We start from the raw sequence: 6890 nt of genomic DNA, 5'->3' as shown, positions 1-6890 counted from the left end.
AATAAGGAAATAAATCCAACACATGAAAATATACCTAGAATTTCCTAAGACAACCTAAGCTGAAATGATGCTGGAAATGAAAAATTCAGTACATCAAATAATAACCTCAGTGGAAAGACAGAGACACAATGTTAAAAGCAGTCAGAAATGGAAGACAAAGTAGAGAAATGATTTAACACAGTGAAGGTCAATTGGACTTTTGAAAAAATATATGCTCTCTTATGAGCGACAGTTTCTCATCATAGGCGACCCTAGAGATAAGGCAGTTCAGGACTACCACAAGAAGCAGCTGGAGCACAAGATTAACGGCCATCTTAAGGAGTTAAGGGAACAATTCAAAGAACTTACCAAGCAGTATGAAAAATTTGAAAATGATCTGAAGGCACTGCAAAGTGTTAGGCAGATTGTGGGTGGAGTGCTTAAACAGCTAACAAAGAAAAATTCATTGTTAAAGCAGCAAATGGATCAAGACATGTTGTAGTCAACAGGTTGAAAAAAGTAAACTGAAGCCAGGAACAAGAGTTACTTTGGATATGACTACACTAATGATCATGAGATATTTGCCAAGAGAGGTGGACCCATTGGTTTACAACATGTCACATAAGGATCCTAGAAATGTTTCTTATTCTGAGATTGGAGGACTGTCAGAACATATTCAGGAATTAAGAGAGGTAACAGAATTACCTCTTACGAATCCAGAATTATTTCAGCGTGTAGGAATAATGCCTCCAAAAGGCCGTTTGCTGTACATTTTCCAGTGCTGTTTTCCAGGCATTGGAAAAACACTCTTGGCACAAGCTGTTACCAGTCAACTGGGCTTCAACTTCTTAAAGGTTCTGTCTAGCTCTATTGTAGACAAATACATTGGTGAATGTGCATGTTTGATTAGAGAAATATTTAATTATGCCAGGGACATTCAGCCATGCATCATTCTTATGGGTGAAATAGATGTTATTGGTGGCCATCAGTTTTCTGAGGCTATATCTGCAGAGATTCGGAGAACTTCAATGGAGTTACTAAATCAAATGGATGGATTTGATACTCTACATAGAGTTAAAATGATTATGGCTACAAACAGACCAGATACACTGGTTCCTGCTTTGCTACGTCCAGGAAGATTAAATAGAAAAATTTATATTGATTTGCCAAATGAACAAACATGATTAGATATATTGAAAATCCATGCAGATCCTATTACAAAGCACGGTAAAATAGATTATGCAGCAATTGTTAAGCTTTCAGATGGCTTTAATGGAGCAGACCTGAGAAATGTCTGCACTGAAGCAAGTATGTTTGCAATTCGTGCTGATCATGTTTTTGTAGTTCGGGAAGACTTCACGAAAGCAATCAGAAAATTGCTGATTCTAAGAAGGTAGTCTAAATGCAACTACAAACCTGTATAATTTACTACGAAGTTTTGATGACTGCATGACAGAAATTGGTTTAATGTAAAAATAATGGAAAATAATGTATGTATTGGCAATGATCTCGTTAAAGTGAATAAACATGAGTAGCATAATAGTATGTAATTTAGTAATTCAACCTTTATAATTGGTACAGAAGGAATTTGTATGTTTGACATTGCATTTATTGCAGCAGAATTTATGAAAGTCGTGTTGAAGCTTTTCGTATTTGCTTTGTGAGCATTTTGTAAAACTTTCAAAATGGTTTGAGATAGTAGCATAAGAGAGAATTTTTTTTTAATTTTTTAAAATTTTTAATAACTACATGATTAGGAAAATCATTTCATTGCAGCTTTAACATATTCAATAACACACTCCAGAGCAAAAGTACATCTCTTTCACAAGTGGCTGTAAGTTTCTAAGTTCACAGTTGAATTAATATGGTTATACAATATTGAACTCAGTATAAGCCCTGTAAGACTTTATAAAATTGAAGGAGTTTTTAACCTTTAAAACATTTCAAGCCTGGCATGGTGGTGCACACCTTTAATCCCAGCACTTGGGAGGCAGAAGCAGGCAGATCTCTGTGAGTTCAAGGCCAGCCTGGTCTACATAGTGAGTTCCAGGACAGCTAGGGCTGCAGGGAGACCCTGTCTCAAAAAGACCAAAAACAAACAAGCAAACAAAAAAGTCTCCATTTCATTTTAGAATATATTGTTCCTTGCAGAAAGGCTCATTGTTTTGGCTACTAAACACTGAGATGTTGGTGCATGCATCCCTAATCTGTATGTATCTGATTATTACTAGTCATAATCAGTTGCTTTTGGATCCTTGGTGCCTGTGTATGTCTAGAAAGTCATCGTATAGCTTTCAATGGTAATGTTTATAACCTCCACTAATTAGCATGATGTAAATTTCCATGCTTCCTCCTCAAATATAATACATTTTTTAAAATTTGTTGATTTGTGTGTGTGTGTATCAGGCAGACATCCCAAACCTTCTTATTCAACTATACACCCACTTCCCAGATGGCACCCTCCTATAGCCTCCCTCCCCCCACTAGAGCCCTTATACTCTGATATCCCTGCTACTCTCTGCTGTGTTGTTGGCACCCTCAGCCAGTCCCCACTACTTGCCCTTAGGTGAATCTAGTCAGCATATCTAGAGGTCTTTGTTTTAGGAAGGTCAGCTGTTTCTTATCTAGTGGTAATCAATTGCCAATATTCCTTTGGATAAGATTGGGGTCTGTTGTTCATTTTCCCAGTTCTATGCTGGGTTACTATCTGGGAGTCCCTTAAGCCATTCTGGCCAACAACTCAAAAGAAGGTATCTCCTATCTAGCATTATTGCTTGTTAAGTAGCCTTTAGCTATACATATGTATTCTTAAAAAATTATATCTTTATATAATTATATATTTTATAAAGATATAAAAATCATATCTTTATTTAATCTTTGGCTATACTTTCCTTTTGGGTGTTGAAATTCCTCTGTGTTGATCCTCCTCTTTGTAGACTGGATGCTGGTTCAAGTCCATTTGGACTTGAGCATTTCTTATGACTTATATCATTTGTTTTCCTCATCCTAAAACATGAAATAAACTCTGTTTTAGTTGTCTTAAAAAATAAAATAAATAAAAAATATATGAAATATATATGCATATATATATGAATGGAACATGGAAGAGATCTACAACATCATGAAGATTTAAACTTCAAATTATCAGCACAAAATACCATAGTGGAAGCATAGATGATATCTCTACTAAGTCATAGAAAAAATTTTCCAAATCTAGAGAAAGAGATACTCACCCAGGTACAAGAGGCATACAGAACACCAAATAGACAGGACTAGAAAATGAATTCACCACAACATACTATGATTAAAACATTAAAAACACGGAATTTTTAAAAAAAGACATTGAAAGCTGCACAAAAGAAAGGTAATGTAACTTATAAAGGCAGGCTCATTAGAGTACTACTTAGCTATTTTACAGAAAATTTTAAAGTCAAAATGGTCTTGAAAGATGTATTCCAAGTTTTGAAAAATCGCAATTGTCAATTCAGACTATTAGACCCAATAAAACTATCTATTAAAGGAGATCTATAAACTTTCCAAAATAAAAACAATTTAAAGGAATTTTTGACAGCTAAGCCAGCTCTATAGAAGATACTAGAAGGAATACTTCAGTCTGAAGAGAAGGAGAAGCACCACCCTAAAAGGTCAGAGAAAAACAAATAAACAATGCCAGAACAGGTAATCAAAAGATTACTCTGAGAAATCAAAATTCCTGAAAGTCAACAAAATGACAGGAATTAGTACACATTCTTCAATAATAACTCTGAGTGTTAATCGCTTCAATTTCCCAATAAAAAGATGCAGACTAACAGTTTTGATGAGAAAACAGAATCAAATATTTTGCTACTACAAAATAACACATCTCACCATCAACAATACAAACCAACCTGAGATAAAAAGGTAGAAAAAGGTATTCTAAGCAAATAGAACCAAGAAACAAGCAAGCATAGTATTCTAGTATCTGACAAATTTAACTTTAAACCAAAGTGAATAATAAACTGTAAGGAAGTTCATGTCATACTAAATAAAGGAACATTCCACCAAAAGGATCTCACAATTATAAAAGTATGTGTACCAAACACAGGCTCATTGAACTTCATAAAAGGCATATTACTTTCTCTAAAAACACAGATTAACACCAACATGGTGATTGTGGGTTCAATAATTTCAATACCCCATGCTTACCAATATACAGGCCATCTAGACAAAAACCAAAAAGAGAATTCCTGAAGTTCAAAGACAGCATAAATCAAATGGATGTAATAGACACCTATGGAACATTCCACCCCAAAACTAAAGAATGCCCATTTTTTAGCAGCCCATCGAACTTTATCCAAAATTTACCCAAAAAGGGGGCCACAACACAAATATCAGCAAATTTCATAAATTTTAAATAATATCCTGTATTCTACCAGACAACAATAAAATAAAGCTAGAAACCAGTAGCAGTAGAAATTACAGAAAATGTACAAACTCATGGGGACAAAATAACACAACATTGAATAATTATGGTTCAATGAAGAAATCAAGAAATCACTTTTAAAATCCCCAGAATTGAACAAAAATTAAAACATACCACAATCATTGGAATATAGCCACAAAAAATCTCTAGAAAATATTTGCAAATTGAATTAAAGAATAAAACAAAAAGATTATCCACCATGATCCAGATTAGCTTCATCCTAGAGATGCAGCTACATTTTGACATATATAAATTAATAAATTCAGTCTCCTGTGTTGGATAGCTTTAGTTGTCAACTTGACATACCTGAGTTGATGAAGGGAGCCTCAACTGGGGAATTTCCTCCATTGGACTGGCCTGTGGTTATGTCTGTGGGACATTTGGCACACTGTCTAGACCTTGCTCTTCAAAACACCCTCTTCTTCACACTCACATTTCATTCTCCTGGTATTATTGCCATGGCTCTTGCTCCTTGATGTGTGTGTGTGTGTGTGTGTGTGTGTGTGTGTGTGTGCACATGTGAGTATATATGGGTGTATCTCCTGTCTCATCCTTAAAATTCAGCACTCTGCTAGGCATGGTGGTGCATGCCTGTAGTCCCAGCTCTTGGGAGGCAGAGGTAGGCGAATCTCTGTGAGTTCAAGGCCAGCCTTCTCTACATAGTGAGTTCTAGGCCATCTGGTGCTACAAGGAGACCTTGTTTCAAATAGACCGAAAAGAAAAAAAAGAAAGAAAGAAAAGAAAAAATTCAGTACTCTGCACTTCTTAATATGTGTGATTACTCTAATTCTTGTAACTTTACTATATGTCGTCTCTCTAACTTCAATCTCTAACCTAGAGCTCTCTCCTGAACTTTAGAGAATATTATCATCCAACTTTCAGTTATAGTCATTCCTAGCACTATCAGCCTACATCAGTATAGCAGCTTCTTCTGCCTAATTCGTTATGAGTACCACACACTAGTCTCCAAAGTCTTATGTTTCTTCCTTCTAGCCCATTCTCCTTATCACAAGAGCCCATTCACTCTTATCACAACAGCTCCTATTGCAAAGTATTTTGCTGTTGGTTTGAGGCTTAAATCATCTTATGTTGCCCATTAGACCTTTCATAATTTGAGCATTACTTAAACTTCCTTTCAATATTTAGAACAATGGCTGGCATTCAGAAAAACTTGACAGATTGATGGATGGATGGAAAGGTGGATGTATGGCTGAAGTAACTCAGGACAACCTAGGAGGAAGAAGAAACAAACCCTAAGCTGGTGTGTTTACAACAAACATACACTTTGGATGGAGTTACTACTAGCTGAATGCCTCTGACTTTAATATATGGGTTTTTTATTTATTTTATTAAATTTTGTGTATTTCATATAGAACCCCAATCTTATTCATCTTTATACCCCGTCCCATAGTCCCCCACTGGAACCCATGTACTCTGTCATCCATGTTAAGGTCCACTGTGTCAAGTCAGTGTCCCCAGACATTACCCAGTGCAAGTCCATCCACTGAGGTCCGGTCAGCCTACCTAGAGTCTCTTATTCTAGTAAGATCAGCTCTTCTTCATCTAGCAGTAAGCAGTTGCCAATATTTCTTCAGGTAAGATTGGGGTCTGCTGTTCATTTCCCCAGTTCTATACTGGGTTTTCATCTGAGTTTGCACGGGAACTGTGTATGCTGACACCATTGCCACAGAATCATATGAGCATGGTCCCAGGAGCTTGTAGGACTCTGTTTCCATATGGTCATACACCTCCTCCCAGGTATGGCAATATTCTCTGTGAGTATGAAAATTTTTTTTTAATCAGAGAGATAAAGCTTTTTTTTGTACATGTTTAGGTTTACAGATGAATTATTATGCTTACACAATTTTTACTCATTATAAACTCTATAAGACATAAAATTAAATGAGGTTTTAAAGTTTAAAAAAGATCTCCATTTCGTTGTTAAAATACACAGTTTCATACAGAAAAATTCATTTTAAGGCAATTGACATTGAGACGTTTTCACATGGATTACTAATCTCTATATATATGAATATTACTGGTCACAGTCGCTTACTTTCTGAGTTCCTTGGCATCTGAGCATGAATATAAACTCGTCAGATAGACAGCCTTCCTCTCCCACTAGAGTCTCCATACTCTGCCATCCCTGCCACTGTCCACTGTGCTGTCAGCACCCCCATCTATTCCCCCCATCTACCCTCTGGTAAATCTAGTGAGCCAGCGGTCCCTGTTCCAGGAGGATCAGCTGTTCCTCATCTACGGCAATCCATTGTCAGTATTCCTTTGGATAGAATTGGGGTCTGCTGTTCATTTTTCCAGTAGTATGTTGGGTTACTGTCTGGAAGAGCCTTTATCTATCCTAGCCAACAACTCGACTGAAGGTATCGCCTGTCTGGCTTTGTTGTTTGTCGAGTAACTTTTAGTTATGTATATGTATGCTCTTATGATA

The 6890-nt window shown here is 36.3% G+C and overlaps 1 pseudogene; it reads left to right on the top strand.

Moving 5' to 3' along the window:
* Positions 1 to 211: 211 nt before the first annotated feature.
* On the top strand, positions 212 to 1403 carry LOC103749709 (annotated as a pseudogene).
* The last annotated feature ends 5487 nt before the right edge of the window (positions 1404 to 6890 follow it).

The sequence above is a fragment of the Nannospalax galili genome, unplaced genomic scaffold (assembly GCF_000622305.1).
Source record: "Nannospalax galili isolate Female #2095 unplaced genomic scaffold, S.galili_v1.0 scaffold266, whole genome shotgun sequence".
In the NCBI taxonomy this organism is placed as follows: Eukaryota; Metazoa; Chordata; class Mammalia; order Rodentia; family Spalacidae; genus Nannospalax; species Nannospalax galili.
This window is presented reverse-complemented; position numbering and strand designations above follow the sequence as displayed.